The sequence below is a fragment of the Ischnura elegans genome, chromosome 9 (genome assembly GCF_921293095.1).
Source record: "Ischnura elegans chromosome 9, ioIscEleg1.1, whole genome shotgun sequence".
Lineage (NCBI taxonomy): Eukaryota > Metazoa > Arthropoda > Insecta > Odonata > Coenagrionidae > Ischnura > Ischnura elegans.
This window is the reverse complement of record NC_060254.1, coordinates 5,567,572-5,586,513: the sequence shown is the minus strand read 5'-3', so window position 1 is coordinate 5,586,513 and position 18,942 is coordinate 5,567,572. Positions and strand designations below refer to the sequence as shown.

The 18,942-nt window shown below is 40.8% G+C and overlaps 1 protein-coding gene across 1 annotated transcript in view; it reads right to left on the bottom strand.

Annotated features, from left to right (window-relative positions):
- Positions 1-5,281: 5,281 nt before the first annotated feature.
- LOC124165518 (growth arrest-specific protein 1-like) overlaps positions 5,282-18,942 on the bottom strand; it is a 77,022-nt gene continuing 63,361 nt past the window's right edge. Inside the window, exon 4 of the mRNA XM_046542960.1 lies at positions 5,282-6,468. The gene's annotated coding sequence lies outside the window, so the exon portion shown is untranslated. The remainder of the gene's footprint in view (positions 6,469-18,942) is intronic.

Below are 18,942 nucleotides of genomic sequence, written 5' to 3'. Positions count from 1 at the left end.
CTTCCCTGAGGTCTGTGCCTCATGCATGCACTGGTAATCTCAGGCGATGTAAAACTCCTATCCTCTCGTGTAGAAACTGTGACGTCACGTGGAGTGGCATCGCATGGGCGCCAATCTGGCCTTTTTCAAATGAGGTTAAAATTGACCATTGCATTAGTTTAAGCTGGGATTTCTAAAACCAAATAATGTTGTATATTATGAAAACCCTAATGGTGGGTAACGAATATCAATCAATTCATTTCGTTTTCTTTGATGAAGGAAACTACCCTATTATCCTACTACCCTACTACTACCCTGTACAGCGTTACACTTGGAGGTAGGCTTACAATTAGTCGTGCTGCACAATCTGTTCGCTGACGACCAATCTTCGCCCTCCTGTCTTTCTCCATCTCTTTATTCTTAACTTCGAAAATGTCAGACCTCCCATATCGTGTGCGCACTTTTTCTCGCCATTCACTTTTTTTTATCGCATTATGCATCCCCTGTTTTTCACTTCCAACTATAAGAGTCAAAAGAGTATTCTAGTCTGCAATGTTTAAACCATTGTTCTTATTAATATGCACAATGGATCAACTGATGACTACTTACTCTAAACACTCGAGTGCGAGGAGGTCCATGTTCCGGTAGGTCCGTTTTCGAATCCCGGTCAAGGCTAATGGTTTCTTTTCTCTTCGGATTTTTCGCACAATTGGTGCATTGCGGGAGACTCCGTAAATTTATTGCCGTGGCTAGTCCCACAGAGCTTTATTTACTTAAATGAGCTGGGCCCACTGCCCAGAATGTGTGGTATTCGCTCTCCTGTGACTTATTCTGCGATGAGCTTTACCGTAACCAATCCATTGCGTCGAATCACGGAGCGTGTTATACAAGCAGTATTGAATCCAAATACATTTCGGCCATTTTTCCCGCGCGTCAACATCCATTTTCGACTTTAAACCGAATACGATATGTAGACTGACTTGAAAATTAGTTCGCTTTGAATGCAACAACTGTAATGATTAATCCCAGGATACCAAGATATTTTTTAAAAACCGGGAGACTTGTTATCTATTAGTATTTCCCCGAAAGAAGTGATGACTGTCTTTCAGTCAAGCCCAAAAAAACGATGCAAATACTACCAGTCTAGTCAATAATTTAAAAACATCGTCTATTACAATGGTGATACATACCTTTATAAATTGCGTCGATTAGGAGACTTAACAAGTAATGTGTGCCCTCGTATTTTTTGAAAAAGTGCACGAAGAGAAAAACGAGAGGTATATATATATATGTTCGTAGGTGGGAAAAAAATGGGAATGGTGGGAATCATCAATGCTGACGCACTCATCGAAGAATAAAAATATGTCAAAAATAAGCATTCATTTGGATTTGATAGCCAATCGCGTTGATCGCCACTGATTTCCACCCTTTCCAGGCTCTGATGGGATATGACTGGATCTGCTGCAAATCCCTCCGTCCCTGCTCTGCTACGACTCTTGAGATGTTCCCCGAGGCCTTCCACATCGACGCCTTTCCCTCTCCCTGCGAGGGACACATTTCTCCTGCATACCCTCGACAGCTTTCACCAGAAATTCGGCCGATTCTCTCAACCGGTGAGTGCGGACAGTCTTTTGTAAACGGCAGCGAGTGTTCAGTGATTGAAAAAGCGACGGAAAACGAATTATGGAAATTATAGGGACCCTATCATTGCTGCCATCCCTGCAAATCATGACGCAAAAGAGCCATCATTTGAGCTGTCATTGCCGCCATCCCTGAAGTTGTACGTGAAAATGGTCGGCTCTTACAGCATCTTGCCGATGAAGGCACGCTATTTACGCTTTCGGTTTTACGTACTATGACTAATTACAAAACAATTTACCCACTATCTAGAAAACATTTTGCCAACTTTTGGTGGCTATAGGAATTAGGAATGCATAATGCGATATCACACGGGTGATTCGACTCAGAAACTTGCCGAAAAAGTCGCATTGTTCACGTTGCTGTTCTATATATTGACACTACAGACAAACCCAGATTTAATATGATACCATTCCCTGAGATATCTCTTAAACATCTCTTAAGGCCTGTTTACACGGTACATTAACACGCACGGGTTAATGTCTAAATGTATGAACGCGAGAATGAACGCCAAAATGCACCGTGTAACCACCCAACTTGTGCGAATGCATGCACAGAAAATAGAACCTGTTCTAATTTGGTTCATGCATTCGTACGTGTTCCGTTCCGGTCCACAAAAATCATTCACGCAAACGTACATCAACTCGTACGTGTTAATGTATCGTGTAAACAGGCCTTTAGGATCGTGCTCCCAGTCTTAGAAATAAAATACTTTCTTCTCCGTGTGAGCAAGATGTACGATTGACTTTATTTCAAAGAAGACACCATGACTTGGATGCTGAAGCGCTGCATCTACAATTGATAGACAAAACACTCTAGATATCATTTGGGCGTATTTTTGTTACATTATTGCCGACCACCGTCAGCCCAAAACGTTACTCCAACGATAGAAGCTAAAATTGCTCGAGATATCCCCAGAATACTGGCCACCCTCTCTCCACCCTTACCTCGTTTCTTACCTTGCTCCTCCATCATACGATGTGATGCGGTGCCGCTCGTTTGATGTCATCAGAGCAGAGGTTAAGATTTAGGTATCTATTGGTTGAAATGAAGACAACACCAATCATGTTCGTTTGCAATATGGACTCTCTTTATTAAAATAGTCTTTTATCATTCTCTTTTTACGCTTGTTCTATTTACTTATTTACATTGTCACGAGATAATAAAATTAATAATAATAATTATTATATATATAATAGTATAAACAGGTCTTCACTTAACCGGCAAAGATTTGTACATGTTTGTTTATATTACTCCACTTGCGTGAGTCATCACCGATGTATAATTATTTTTTGGCAAGATTTCAGGTTGAAATAGTCGGTGACTTGGCCACCAAATTTTATCAAGTTTTTCCACACAAAAAAATCAACACTATTACAGGGTTCTCATCTTTTTAGTCCTGCCAAAAGCTTAGCAGTGACAAATGTGATCCGAGAATTCACTCGTGAGCACGATCTTTTCAAACGTGATGTAAAAAATACGAAGAGACTACGAAAAAAAACACTCAAAATAGTCACAAGATAAACTAGAGAGCACAGGCCGTGTGTAGGCAAGAAGACTTCTCTCGAAGGTAACATTTCTTCAAGGAAAACGGCATCGACACTAGATAGCTGGGTTCACTCGAAGAAGTTGCATAGATATCTCATGGACACAGAAAACCGTACAAAGAGTGCCAACCTGATGGCAGAAGTGGAAGAACAAAAGTGAATCCGTAAGCGAAAGATAAATAGAGCCATATTTTCTGGTTTTTGAGAAAATATATTATCAAATTCTGTCTTCTGATTTCTCCCTTTTACGTATGAAATGGAAAATTTTGCAACTTCGTAATTATAGTTTTTTCACAAGATGGCCAGATGCGCAATGTCTTGCCTTCACTCGGGGTATTAGCTTTCCATTGCTTAGAATTAACCCTCTTAGTTATGGGTCGAACGTGAAAGTTGTTTCTTGTCGGCTGCTTTAGCATTGCAACTTCGACGGTTAAACCCAGCTTAACACGAGGTTGGTCGAATTGAGGTAAGAATGGTTGGCGAGGAATTATACATAAGGTAGTTTTATAAAATTATAAAAAAAAAAAACTTCGACGCCCAAGTTTGTCGGATCTACACAGCAAGTCCCATCCGCATCAAACTGGAGTCACATCGAAGAATTTGGTGCATTCAGAGATAACACTATGGGTTGGAGGAACTGGGTTTCATACATAATATTATCATTAGGGCTGAGCTCTCCACACACGGGAATATTTTCAACACTTTCAAGACGTCAACATGGCAAGTTGTGGATACGACAATAAATTACGTTAAAATAAACAAGATAAAAATGATAACACAGTACAGGTCGTTGTGATGATATGGTTTCGTAAGCGGCGGCGGCCACAGATGGCACTGCTTTACTAGGAACAGCACAGAACACACACGAGATAATGTAACTCCATCTTATAGTTAGTTTTCACACTCGCACCGATCGAAGAGGTAATGGCGGATCCTGCAAATGTTCACTTGTCTTCGTGGATGCATCTTCTTTCTCATTTTGAAGCAATCCCAGAAAGTAACTTAGCATAAAATCAACTGCACTCACACGAAACATGTGGATGAGAGCAAGCCGTGGCTCCCGAGCATGGGGCCAACAATGAAGTGGATGTAAACATAGATCACGTGATGGATATGATTGACAGACTGAGACGATAGCGCTTTTTTCATACTCAGTCATTTCAACACCTTTTAATGCAGCACCCACGGCATATGACCACCATTTCAATAGAATACACTCATAAGTAAATTGTTTCCATTTCCAATTATAAAAATACGAAATTTGGAATTTCAATGGTGGCCCCTGCTTTTGCCTTCTGCGCATGCGCTCTCTTGCTGACCTTTCCTCTGAGAAAATGCAATTGCATTGAGACGTGATCGAGAAACAGGGGTAATACACCAATAAACATGAAGCTTAATTTTCATAAGATAAGAACGTTTTTACAAGTGCAAATACTTTTTTGAACTTAAATTTTTTGCCAGTACATAGCAGATATTACATAGGAAGTACTGTAGTACATACTACGCGCTTGTATGTATGTAGGGAGAAATGCTGACGACCTTTGTGCTACCGTAGTCGGTCTGACATGAGAGGAAAACTGTTTCTTATCTCCTGCTATGTCAGTCCTAATTCACACTCTACTGATAGCAAATATAACATTGAGAAGAAACGGATCGCTATGAATTCATCGCCGCTCTGCGGACATTTTTTGAAAATTGATTGAAATTCTCCCGTCATAAATTAAAGGAACGAACGGGGCCTTCACTGAATATCCATGCAGTCCCGCTGTACTCGCAATACCATCGTTGCAAAATCCTGTCAACTGAGCTTGAAGACCAACATCTCAAAGACCGCTCACTCGATTTTACGTAGAAGAACATCGTGAAGCTCTCTAATTTCTTGTTGCCGCACGGAAGCCTCGAATTGGCGGCTTTGCACAACAAAACGGATTGAGATCTCAATCCGATTCCTTCTTGTACGCTGTGGAGCGTTCGAGATGTGGGAGTGGAGAAGGTGAAGTGGGTGGAGAGACGACGAAGTGCTGGACATGGTGGGTGAGGAGAGGCAGCTAGCTTCTAGATGAGATACGGAGGAGACAGATGGTATGGATGGAGCGAGTACTTAGCGGGGAGGGGACGTTGAAAACAGTGTTAGAGGGAAGAATGTTGGGTATGCGAGGGAGAAGAAGGAAGAGAATAGGATTTTTAGATTTAGTATGAAAAGGGAATAGGCCTAATTATAAATTGAAGAGAGAATTCCCAGCTGGGAATGGAGGGAGAGCGAAGCAATCTGCAAAATGCTTCGTGCCAACCTACCTCAGCTTTGGTAAAATGCTTTAGTAATAACAAGTCGAAGCTGAAGACTTCCTCAATAGCGATATGAAGTTCGGATGGAAAGTGGAAGTGACGTGAAAGGATGAAGCGACTATAATCGGGACAGACGTGAGAACTGGAGTCGATGCACCTGCTGATATTGCTCTTCCACGGGCCCACATTTGTCTCCGATCTGGCTGAGGGTTGGGTCCATGACATTCGACGCTGCTGTCCAGATTCAACAAAGGGACATCCCGGTCGACTTCTCACTCAGGAGGAGTGAGACCCACTCCACCCCAAGACGATAAGCACCCCTCGACACAAGTGAAAGCCTAGTGGGATTCGGTAAAAACCCTCACTCAGTGATGGATTTGGACCACAGTGCGCCTCCTCTATCAATTTGGGAAAATGTGACTGGGCTGTTAATTAATTAAGTCTAATCGTATTCTGTCGGCCGCTTGAGTTCCGATTTCTTTCAAGTGCCCTTTCTCACCTTCGCCACTAGACGTTCCCGCTCGTCTTACATGTAGACGGGCACTCAAGCAACGGACCAAGAGGTGCACTTGATTCACCACTCAAGCAGTCACGAATAACTCTGAGCCACCGCCGGGAATCGAAAGCGGGCCCTCGGGGAGGGGGGCGAGGACTGCATCCGAACGAAAGCGCCGCTATCGAAAATGATTAAATGCCCTCGAAAATTCGTCACCACGAATGGGCAGTCTATGAGATGCTGATCTTTCAACTAGGTTGCCACGGCTAGTATGGTATGTATGCATGGTATATATTAGATGCATAGGATGAGAGAGGTATATGGGTGAGTGGCTGTGTGATGTGTTCTGTTGAGTGGCTTCGCTTATATCCCCGATGAGTGGAGAGGAAGTCTTTCCGAGACAATGCTGCTCCTTGTGTGCATCCGTCTCGTTCGAGGTAGTTCAATGGGGGGGGGGGGCCCTCTGCTGCTGCGGGCCCCCCCACGGGGGTCCTTCCTTCAGAGTCATCGGCCGGGGGCCATCTGCAACGAAAAACAAGAACACACTCATTGGTTTTCCGTCAAATTCGTTTCTCTTTTTGTTAATAAACTTTAAAAAAGAACCCAGGTTCATGCACCCTTGACACTCTCAAAGCAAAAGATAAGGAAAACAAAGCGGCCCTTCTCTCGACGCGGCGGACGACGAATTCTTAAAACCGTGATTTGTGGCGTCCAGACTATGAGATATTCATTCGGTGAGTAAATTTGGGATTGCGTCTAAAACTGAAGCAATGGGTGTACCAAGAAATCACGAAATTTACTCATAATCTCGTTCTCGTTATAATGCTGTTTCGATCTGTGGCGCAGCAAGGGGTTTTTTGGGGGATAAAACCCCTCCAGAGCTCAGAGAAATTTTCTAATTTAATCCATTTTACTTATTTGGATTAGTATTACTTATAGAATAGTGTTAGGATTAATCAAATATCCCTCAGGAAGCCGTAAAACTCGCCATTTTGAACCATTATTCTTAAAATTTTTCTGGAGGAGGGCCCCCGCAACTCCTGCTTACCCTGGTGGGTATGCAATACCCCCACACCCGTCAGTATTAGTTGCGCCTAAAACTCCCCCCCTCCAGCCTTAATTCTTAGCTGCGCCCCTGGTTTCGATGATGGGGGATTCATTTTGTTAATAATTATTTAGTGTTTTGACCGGACGCAGAACTCATGATATGATGCACCAATGTGCGACCCGAAGCCATATCATGAGGTAGGGGCTGCATGTTCCATCGATCAAAAAATCATGCCAAAAAATAAGGTGGCAGCACAATCGCTATAGTTGAAAATTAAGTTTCTTCTCTCGTTATTCCTTGGTCTCGTTGCAAAGACAGAAATTAACCCTCAAGAATAGTAACGCCAGGGTTGATGAATTCGACTTTGCAAAACTTATAAAAGATTTGTTTGTTTGACACCAAAATGATCGACGGCTTTTCCAAAAGTTTGTTTACGTCGCACAGCAACGAGGACGGTACTTAAGTGAGAGCAACGATTTCCGCAGTGCGCATTGAACTTCTTAATTTCCGGGTACTAGCGCGTTGGTTGCTGTGAACATGACAACAGTTTCTTCAGTTCTTCGACCTGAAGACGCTGACATTAGTGCCTGAAGCAAAACTGTTTTCAACGCCACAGCAACCAACGCGGTAATAACCGGAAATGAAGAAGTTCGTGGAGGGCATTTGTTTACTTAGGGCCACTCAAAGTACGGGACACTACGGGGGTGAATTTTTTCCTGTTGTATTTAAATTTTATTTTTTAAACGGTGGACATCTGGAATATTGGTTTAAAGGATGTTGCATTATCGTTTTACACAAACTGCGTTTTATTAATTAGAATCACACATATTCGAAGTCAAGTTAGCATTAATATCGAATGTTATGGCAAATATTCAGAAGCTTAAATGCTGCATGAACATGACCCCACGGGAATATAGCAACGAAACATAAATGTTTAAAAAGTGTAAAACAAATTCTAAGCAAATAATGTAAAAAATGTTTTCATAGAAAGATAGACTTTCACATTATTTCAATAGCATATTTAATGAATATCATGTAATGCCGTTAAAACATTTGAAATAATCTTTACGGAGTTTAACCTGAACAAAGACAGACGAAACCTTTTAATCATTTCAACCAAAGTTACATGATTTGTGAATTATCCTCCCAAAAATCTTAAATATTTTGCCATGGGCGAAATCTAAGAAGTATATATTATTATGATAGTTGAACAGCCGATTTTTTACCATCTTAAGGCCGTTTTACACGGGGCACGGAATTGCTTAGGTTAGAGCTGCATTAATTTCTAAAATAGTTTGAAATTGCGCGAATGCGTGAACGAAATTAGAACAGGGGCTATTTTGCCGTCTCGCATCCACGCATTCTTGCATGTGTTCTAGCAATTCACCGCTTTACACGACGCAATTTTGATTGCGCCTTCGCACGTACGTTAGATTGCGCAATTCCGTGTACCGTGTAAAACGGCCTTAAAAGCATAGGTGGAATGTTACACTGGGAAGATTTTTGGTTAAAAGAGATAAAAATTCTTCGAATTAAGTGCAAGAGTGACCTCGTAAAAAGTGGTTGAAGGCGTTGGCCAAAGAGGGCTCCACTGATGGCGGACGTCATCGTAGCTGAGGGGTTATCACTCTTGGAGAGGGTGGGGGTGACAAATGACGTATCGGCGAGGCGCTCGTGAGAGGGGAATTGAAACCATGTGGTATAGTCTGGTCTGGGGAAGCGGGCAGGGAGCAAGGGTCAGATATTGGGTGTGAAGGTCACGCCGGTCCACTGGGAGAGCGCTCGCTGCTTCTCAGGACTCACGAATGCCGAGAGCACATTTCCACAAGCAGAGAGAGAGAATGCGATGAGCCCGTTCATTGCCTCCAACCGCGCCGTAGCGGCGGTGCCGTGGTGACACAGTGCCTTAACTGAGGGGGAAAACTCGTATAATAAAACCGTTGACGGATTTATTATACGAGTTTTATATAATACGAGAATTTTCATGAATATTGCTCGATGCACAGATACTAAAATTACAGGTCAAAAATGACACACGACCCTTGGGACGGTCTGTATAAGCGAGAGAGGTCCAGTTCATGAAAAATAGCAAAAAATAAAAGAAACTGCAGAGCGGGAACCTCAGTCGGAAGATTTTCAAATGGATATTGAAATAACATTGAATGAACCCCAACTCTTGGTTGTTTTGAACCCTGGGCTGAGAAAATGTTTCCCAAACTGAGTGCTGGGATCTCAACAATACGAATAATAAATACTGATAAAGAAACCTGTCCTAAGCAACTCGTTCGGGGCCGTCCCTAGAAACTCATTCCCCTCAAACTGCCCTTACACGTTTTTTTTTTCTTCGAGCCATCACACTGTGAAATTCACCATCATCAACAAAGGAAAGCAGATAACATTATGGATCAAATTTTGCATACCAGTTTTACAAAAAAAACTCACATTAATCTTTTTAATCATCTAAAAAATAAACTCGCAAGCCTCCTCCACGGTAGTGTGCTACGTAACCAGCCATCGACTGGGAAAGTAAAAATAAGGAGACACGCGTGCTTTTGAGTTCGAAATTAAATTCATTTTACTCCATTATTGTTCGGGGGGGAAATGAATTCCTACACTTATCCGTTCGAAGAATATCGCTCTTAATTTTCCGATTTTTTTCGGAAAAAATATGTATATTGAAAAAAAAATGATTTTCCCACTAATTTGATTTATCCCTTCGCCTGAATAAAATAAATAGATATGAGAGGAGCAATCGGTCCCCTTTGACATCGCTGACTGTACTCAGATAAAACAGTCGAAGGAGGCGCCGCACAGCGGTATGGAATCGATGGAATGAGACACCCGAAAAAGCCTTTTTTTACCAAGGAAGTTGAACCTCACACCCTGGAGATTGTGGCTGCGTGATTGATGTATGTGTTGCTCGTGCAGTGGTGTGTGTGTGTGTGAAGGCCCTCGTTTAGAATGAGCGGATGTCTGATGAATTATGAGAACAGTCCTTTGCCCTCAATGACGACACAAATCGCTTCCACACTTCCTTCCTGCCAGCGACAGATTTCAAGGCACTGCCGTTCATGGACGCTTGAAGACATGCACTTGCATTGGCCGCCATTCCGAAAGCGCAAATAATAGAGTTAACTTGATTTCCAATTCACTTGAAGGCGCAGGAAAGCGATCTCGGAATTGTTCCGTATTCGGGTGATGGCAAACATACTGATGCACATCGAAAATCAAGATGGCGCTAAGCGAAATGTTATTGAAAAATGTAAAAAAGGGGAATATTTTAACTCCAGACGGATTAAAAGGTAGATATGCATGTAAGTAAGTACAGATATTTTTAATAGTGTATTTGCCGACCTTGAAGCCAAAATAGCCCACTGAGTGATTTTTAAATTAAAAAAGTATATTTTAAATAAAAGAAATCTTTAATCGCAACTCCTTCTTCATTTGTACTTTTAGTTCTAAACATCGTCGTGCCGGCACTGGCGTCGGCGGCGGTAGAAAAAAATATGCATTTGGCTTTTCATTTATCCTCTTTAGTTAAAAAAAAGGTCACCATTAGATGCTATCCCTGATGTACATCAACGTGTTTGCCATCATTTTCTCTCTAAGATTCACGATAGTATATCTCAATCTACATTATACTTTCAACAGACGATACGTCAATAAGTCATCGCCGAATTAAATAAAATGCATCGAATTCCCGATGCTTAGTACCCATCATGAACACAGGACTTTTACCCATATATATGGCAGAAATAATGAACGCGGCCAGGACCGCTAGATGTCTCCCCCGCTGCTTAAGGCAGTTCGTACATTGCATTGGGGTATTACAGATTTCCCCAACTTTCCTTTTGTTTATCGTTTTTTTTTTTTTTACTTTCCGCTTCAAAATTAAAGCCCCTCTAGTTTGAAAGCTTTTACAACCATTTTGAAAAATCGCATGCAACAGCAGAAAGAAGTTCGTGCATTTAATTCATTTTAACAGGGTTTTTAAGGAATAGCAATTTGAAAAAATCCCTTGCACTACTCACAAATAACAAAATATATATCACGAAGTACAGCATTTTACAGCGTTCCGCGCAGTCACGCGCACGGGCGCAAAGCAGTGGGAAGTTCGAATTCTTCGAATGAACAAGGGAAGAGAGGTAAGAGGCTATCGTGAGCCCTTAACATGGGATAAGCGGCGAACACATTCACGATCCTGCGCCGAAAGATTTAACCCGAGAACTAAAAACAATGCAAAGGAAATGCTGCTCGTGATTCGCCAAAACAGCTCCGAGCGAATAGAAAAATAGATTCAACACGAATAAGGGTGGGGCTGCCACAGAATAGTAGGCTACGTGCAAGCCGAAATAGAGATCTTTCAGAGGGACGGAAAGAACATAATCTCAGAACGTCACTACTAATTTCGCGGTCAACACAAACGATGAAATAAGAGAGATATTATAACGAACGAAAAGGTATGGGAATTAGCTCTTCATCCGAAAATATACTTACTTTAATAATTTCTGGGTGAGACTCAAGTTGTCGAATCACTCAAATGAGGTATCTCTATTTTTAACCGCTTATGTATTAACACCCCCTGCCACGCGCCTCATGATGTGGCTCGCGGGGTAACGTGTAGATGCATGTACGTAGCCTTGGAGTAATTTCGACCCCGGCAGGCAATGGTTGGTGTTATGAGGCAAGGCGGCCACACACGACGTGTTTTTCGGAGCAGGCCGTCACGAGTGATCCAATTTTTAAAGTTTCCTTTTATTGTAGCGCCATCAAATATACACGACTCAAAGACTTAAAAGATTAACCCAAGACTTCTTCCGGATTGAAGGGTCATGACCCACTCGGGTGGTTTCGCACACACATCAAAACATTCACAGATATCCCTTCCTCTGGGACCTACATCAAATCCTATCTGCTTCCAAATAGTTGCCCCGGCAACGCAACGAGTTGCAAGTGGTGTAGTCAGCGGGTTATCTGCTCGTATCCCTCACGCACGCCGTTTCACCATCTTGGACTTGGACAGCAGACTCCCGATTATCCGGCTGCGGTTTACCTGGGTTGCGGATTATCCGTGCATGATTTTTCACTCTCGCTCAATTTTTGCCGCGTTCTTTATAAAAAAATAAAATCGGACGCAAAATCATCGGAATTACTACATTAATGCTAGGATACACCGCACTTATCATTTCCGTCAGAATTCCCTTCGTAAAACGGAAGCGATCACGCGCTACCTGCATTCACGGGAGCACCGTGTTCGTGTTTTCTGAGCCTCGCTGTGTATGACCGTACTCCATGATCACGTATACACGTCCCGAAGCAGTTGCAATTTGGGCAACTTGTGATAGACGCGACTGCGTGGCGTGGTGCCTAAGAGTGTACAGTTTCCGACGTCGAACAGTGGTTTTGAAGCATTCGTGCATGCCACTTTTCTTCATCCGTGATCACGCAGCCACAGATGTGTGGTTTTCGAAACCAGGCCTTACATGGAGCATTAATAATACGAGTACAACTATGTTATCGACGCTGAAAAGATCGCCAACTGGTGAAGAAAGTTCTCATTGAGTCCGGGAAGCAATCTAAAATAGCAGAATAACGGCATGTACAATAATAATATCTTGTTTTTTTTTACGTAAATTATGAACATTTCAAGACTTTGATGCGAAAGTTTGGGTTATCCGTGTTTTCAGATTATTCGTGCCGTCCATCCCCATCATTTGCTCGGATAATCGGGAGTCTACTGTGCATGGAAATCCTCTCGAAGCAGGCCACCCTGATAATGTCCTGATGCAAACGTAATTGCTTTTTGAATGATGCCCTCGATTATGCCTCTCGATATTCTCAGCATTTAAAGTGTTTACAAGAGTGTAGCCTATTCGGTGCGGAAGCGTGGTCGTTGAGAAAGAGGACGAGGGAAGACCTCGGATATGTGGGTGCGTAGAGGAATGGAGAAAGTGAATTGGATGAACTAGGAAGTGCTGGAAATGGTGGGCGAGGATAGGAATCAACTTCTAGATGATATACGGAAAAGACATCAGGTATGGATGGAGAGAGTTCTGCGCGGGGTTCTGCGTAGCGACAGGTTGGAGTGATCACGCTCCATGGAAATCTACCAGGAACAGTAGAATACTTAAGAAACAACGGCATTGCTTCTAAATAAGCAATTTCTATCCATCAATGCTTTGTTTTACACTTAGCCACTTAATTGTATCTACAATTTAACCTTCTACCCTGTTTGCTATCGGCTTAAATTTTCGATTCAGATCAGAATTCGATGCCAGTGATAAATGATTTTCATTTTTCCTGGTAAATAATTCTTACGAATATTTCTCGGGTTCTCAGCCAGGTTAATTCTTTCATATAAGCCGATGTTTCGAGTATGAAATAGGACTTCCATAAAGAAACACAGCCTTGAGGATGGGAGACAAGTCGTCTCCCGAAACGTCGGCTTGTATAAATGCATTAACCTGGATGAGAACCCGAGTAATATTCGTTAGAATACAATGCATTCTTACGCTATTCCTAGGTCTTCAGACGCACTATGAGCCGCCAATTTTGACAGGCGACATTTGTATTTATCGCTCCAATGCAGCGTAAGATTAAACTGTTTGAATTTGGATTATAATATTTAAGGTTCTGGTACCATCGCTACTTTTTCCTTATATTTTAAAAGTTTTTTTTTTTAAAGTTAGATTAGCGCATCTTTCATCGCTTTCGGCTATACTATTAAAACAAAGCCCTCCCAAGCTTCAAGAGGCGACAGCAGCGCCATTGTAATGAAATTAAAGTTATTTGACTTAAATGTGAGCTTTCATTTGCTAATAACTCAAGCAGCACTTCGATGACGAGCATGACATAGACATGTGCAAAGCGCAATAACAGATTCCGATTGGGATGGAATTGATTAGGTCACAGTAAGCGATTGACTTCAAGTTGAGCTTCACATTCTATGCAGTTTCATTGCACACGTTGCGATATCCTCTTTTTTTCTCTTCGGGACAATTTAATTTTCAAAATCTTTCACAAAATCTATCGTAAATTCAAATAAACGTGTTGCCATTCACCTCACCGCGAAGATAACGTTAAATCCTATCGGCCTCTATGCAAGATTTGATGTCAAACAGCGCAAACGCTAATGTAATTACGAAAGTCGTCACTCATGTCGCTGTTGGCAGAGCGAATCGAGTCTCACGGCTAAATAAGATGTAATTAGGAATGTTTACCGAAATTAATATTCGTCATGATTCAACGCATCAAATTCGAAAGTTTTCAATGTGCCACTCTGAAGGGCAAAAAAGGGAAAATAAATGGAACGCTGCGAAACCAACGCCGCGTTGCGGACATTTTTGAAAACTGATTTTAACACTTTGCGTGCCATGGACGTAATATTACGTCTTTCCATTTAATTGGCTTTGCATGCGTGAAGCCGTAATATTTCGCCAATGGTACCTCTCCAGTTTACTGCTTAGGGGTTCTGTTTTTTCAAAAATCAACTGCTCGATGGAAAAAGCGTTCACTTTATGTCTTGAGGACGAAAAGTCCTCTGTAGCTACCGGCATCATCATCTTAGGCCACTAAAAAGTGTGAAAATTCTTTGGGCCAAAGGACCGTTCGTTGAGGGTGCATCGACCCTTTTTGTCATCCAGGATTTATAATGCTTTGCTTGGAACAATGCTTTTTTATGATTCCCATGCTTTAAACAGTTCGAATTTAGCGTATTAAAAAATTATTATGCATGTTATGGCGGTACATCATATGTTGCAACTTTTTTATTTAAAAAAAACAGTAGGTTTTCATTGTAAAATTATATATTTAAAAATTAGCAATAAATGTTGTTCAACTCATTCATAAAGAAGAGCAAAGTCCATTTTTATTGAAATGCACATCGATATAAATATATTTTTGATGCTAATGTTTTAAAAAATGTGCGAATATAGTAAAAAAGGCTGGATTTTTCAGTAGGGCTTTAAATTTAGCAGCCGGCACTCAAAGTGTTAAAGCGAGTGAAGTGGTAACAGAAAAAATGAAGCTCCTACGGGATAGAGCGGTACTTCCTCTATTACATCGTGTCTCCTCGATCATCTAATGCTTCCTCCATTATCTAGTCCCTCCTCCATTATATAGTGCCGCCTCCATTATCAAGTGCCCTTGCACAAAAGTCTCGGATGCAGTGCCTCCTGGAGGTGATGAAATGAATTATCACAAAAAGAAGTTCCAGTGATTAATTATAATGGCTTCAATTAGCGAAAATTCACGATTCGGAGAGGCCATGCAGTGCTTTGCATGCATTTAAATGAGGATGAGGGAGGGGGAGTGGTTATTTGCGACCCAAGGAATGAAAAAAGAGAAGCCCCTCCTCCTCCCGAAAATGCAAATCACTCCTTCGTGCGTGCGTGCGTGCTTTCGCGTGCGTTGAGAATGAAACCTGTTCTGCGCACCGAGCGCCCCGAATATCGACCATTCGTCCCATTTGAGATTCGCCGAGACCAATTTGCACACGTAATTATTGCCGAGAACACCTGCAACTTCGCCAATTTTTACGTCGCGATACCCATCGAGGGGGCACTGCAGCGGAGTCGCGCGGATTGAGTCCTCACTTATTTTTGATCCCAGCGTGCATTGCGAGGGCCATTGCCTCGGAGGCGAGGGCAATTTATTCGTCGCGGTAATCCAGTCCATGCATTAAGTGAGGGACGCAAATTTCAGGACTCGAATGAGCTTTCAAAGAACCCCGAAATTATCAGAGACACGACGAGCTACATTGCTCACGGTGATAGAATCTGTAATGAGTGGTCTCATATCAATAAAAACGCCCGTAAAATGAATGAGAATCATTGTGAGTCATACAAGTTGAGAGGCGTAACCAGTGGATATTCAATTATAGGATTTTTCCAGAATGCCACGTTATATATGATGTCACCAACCGCGTAATTTAAGTCGGTTTATATTAACTTTTCACAGTCCAATGTTCCCATTTCGGAATAGATTTATAAAAATTCATGAAAACTATACTTCGTAGCTGCACGGAAAAAAAGATTTGATTAAAACTATCGAACTGGTGTGATAGGGAGTATTTTTGTTAAATATACTTAAACTTTGATGCAAATTATTAAGCACTTGATTTATTTTACCAAACGCTAGCGTGGGCTCTTGATATATTTCATCTAACATTTTGGTATTGCATAATTTGGTCAATTGTACGGAAGAGTTTAGTAAAAATATCCGAATAAATTCAATACGATTCTGAGTTTGATAACTTTTATCGAAGTTATGATTAATTTTACGAAGGTGATTGCTTGTTTGGTAAAAATTATCAAACTCTACATTGCTATGCAAATTTGGTTTGATAGAATTTACCAAGTGTTTCGTAATCTATCGAACGGTCTATCGTTCCTCTTATGTTTATACCAATACACATTTGCAGTCGAAAGATTCTTAAACAGGCCTTACATAAAAGATAAGTTGGTAGAAATGATTTTGTTTTCATTATTTGTGATGGCGATAACGTTTTAATTTTGTTTACGTTCATTTTTCTGTTTTTTTTTCCTGCTTTAAATTGCAATACTACCCGTTAGCTGATGCATCAAAGACATTGACTGAATCGCATATTATCATAGATATTAAAGCTGTAAGGAGATGTTTGTGTATTTCGACACATTAAAACTTTAATTAAAGGTATTCCTGAGGTATAATCATTCGCGATCATGTTTAATAACATGTGATAAAAGCCGTGATACTAGACCCAATCCATGCTAAGGATATCACCCAGGACGTTAAAGCCACCTCTATATCGATGTAATAAGCCTGCAAATAAAGTTTTCTTGCGCATCTGCAGTAGATATTCATATGGAGTAACTACGTAATGCAATTGTGTACATCAAGTATTCCTCTTAAGCACACAAAGGGAAACTGTAGTCACACCTTATTCACATTTCAAAACAAAGGTTAAATACTTACAATAATAATAAATTACAGCGTTTAAGTTAGCCATTATTATGACAACCGATTTAGACTAGAGGTTAGAGTCCGTTGCTACTACGCGGAGGGCCCACGTTCAATGCTTCATGCAGGCTTGTTAGTGTTCCACTTTTTTTTTGTATTATTTTGCAGAAACTTACGCCAAACTCCTAATTTTATTATTTTCAATCATAATAGTGTTTTCTGGGTTGGAAATCTTTCACATGTGCACGCTACGTCGATTTTATTACCCTTTCGATTTTGATAATTTTTATCGAACTGCTGTAGCCATTTCGGTAACAATTCAAATTAGTTTGGTAGGATTTATCAAACTGGTTTGGTAATAATTACTGAATTTTTCAATGTGCCATATGAACCCAAAAGTTTGATAAATTTCATCAGAATTCGATAGTTCAAACTTAACTTTTTTCCGTGTGTGATTAATTTTGTAGCTTTTGTTTTATAAATAAAGTATGGAAATATTTTTTTAAGCGATTCGTATCACTTGTGGTCACATTGGTAGTTAATTACGCATTTTCAAAATTGGTTACTTTCATAACCTCTGTAGAGAGTATGTAGTGAGTATGCGGTTTATTCGATATTTTCCCCGATACTCGCTTTCCAGTGACAAAAGCTCATTTATTCAAAGTATCAGTATATATTATGTAGTCTAACTTAATTTTTTGGTCAACTGTATATTTATTTTTCAAGCAATAGCAAAATTTTGTGGCGTGTTCCCTGTTGAGAACATGCTTAAAAACGCATTAAAAATTTCTGTTCTGGTTTTCCTTCTCAATACCTCTTAAATAGTTGTAAAACAAATAGGATATGGAAAAAAAATAATAATAATCAGTCGGAAAGTTATTTCGGTGTTTAAAGGAAACGGCACTTGCGTCGCTGACGGCAAAGCGATCCGAATTTCACCGCGAAAGGCATTGTGATTTTGAAAAACATAATGAAAAGCGTTTCGTGTCTATTTCTGCACTCATTCATTCATTCCAACAGATTTCGACACAAGATACCATTTTTAAGAATTACGCCGAAAAAAGTATCCCTCATTATGATTATAGCCAGTGGCGTAACTAGAGATATGCTTTGAGGGAATGAGGGGGCTTTGTGGGGGGGGCGAGGGGGATTAGTGGGGGCAACCCCCCCCCCCAGAAAATGGGGAGTTCAGGAAAATATTTGAAAAATAACATGCCTGAAAATGCATTTTAAATCATTTTGGCGCTTATAATTTAACTTTAAACATAAGAAGTTATTATGTATCAAATCCAGACTAGATTTTAAAGTAATTTTTTGATTTCTCTGAGGTTTTGGGGGGGGGGATACATTTCCTCATTCCCCCCCCTTAGTTACTACACTGATTATAGCTCTTACTCGAAATTCGTACATTAAAAGTTCTATCGAATTTTTCAATTCCTAACGTATCAAATACTGCATTTCAAATTATTACGGGGGCTTCCGCGGTGATTAAATTGGTGATTGGTTTCCGGTTTAATTCCGCGTCGACACATTTTTTGCGAACGACAGTGTTTTTTTTTTTGGACCCGAAGGCGGGAGCTGGAACGCGCCCGAAACTGTCGTCCGCCGAAAATGAGTCGTCGCGGAATTAAACCGAAAAATAATCATCAACTGCATTTCAAACATTGAGAATAAATGTATCGCTCTGTAGCCATCGCGAAGACGCGGACATTTGGGGAAATATATTGATGGGGACTTCAACATTGCTTCTGCTTCCACAGCAATGGAAAAAACGAAATATGTAGTTCACTTCATAATGTTTGTCCTCCTTTGACTGACATTATGATTTCGTAAAGATTTAAAGAGATGATATTTTTATGTTTAATGGATGTTTTTTTTATTCGATAAGTATCGCGATTTTTCGTGATCAATTTTTTATCCTATTTTGCGCACATTAAACCTTACTTAAAAATATTTTTGGTCCATAACTGAATTACACTGAATCATTCATACAAGAGGACTGAAATCGT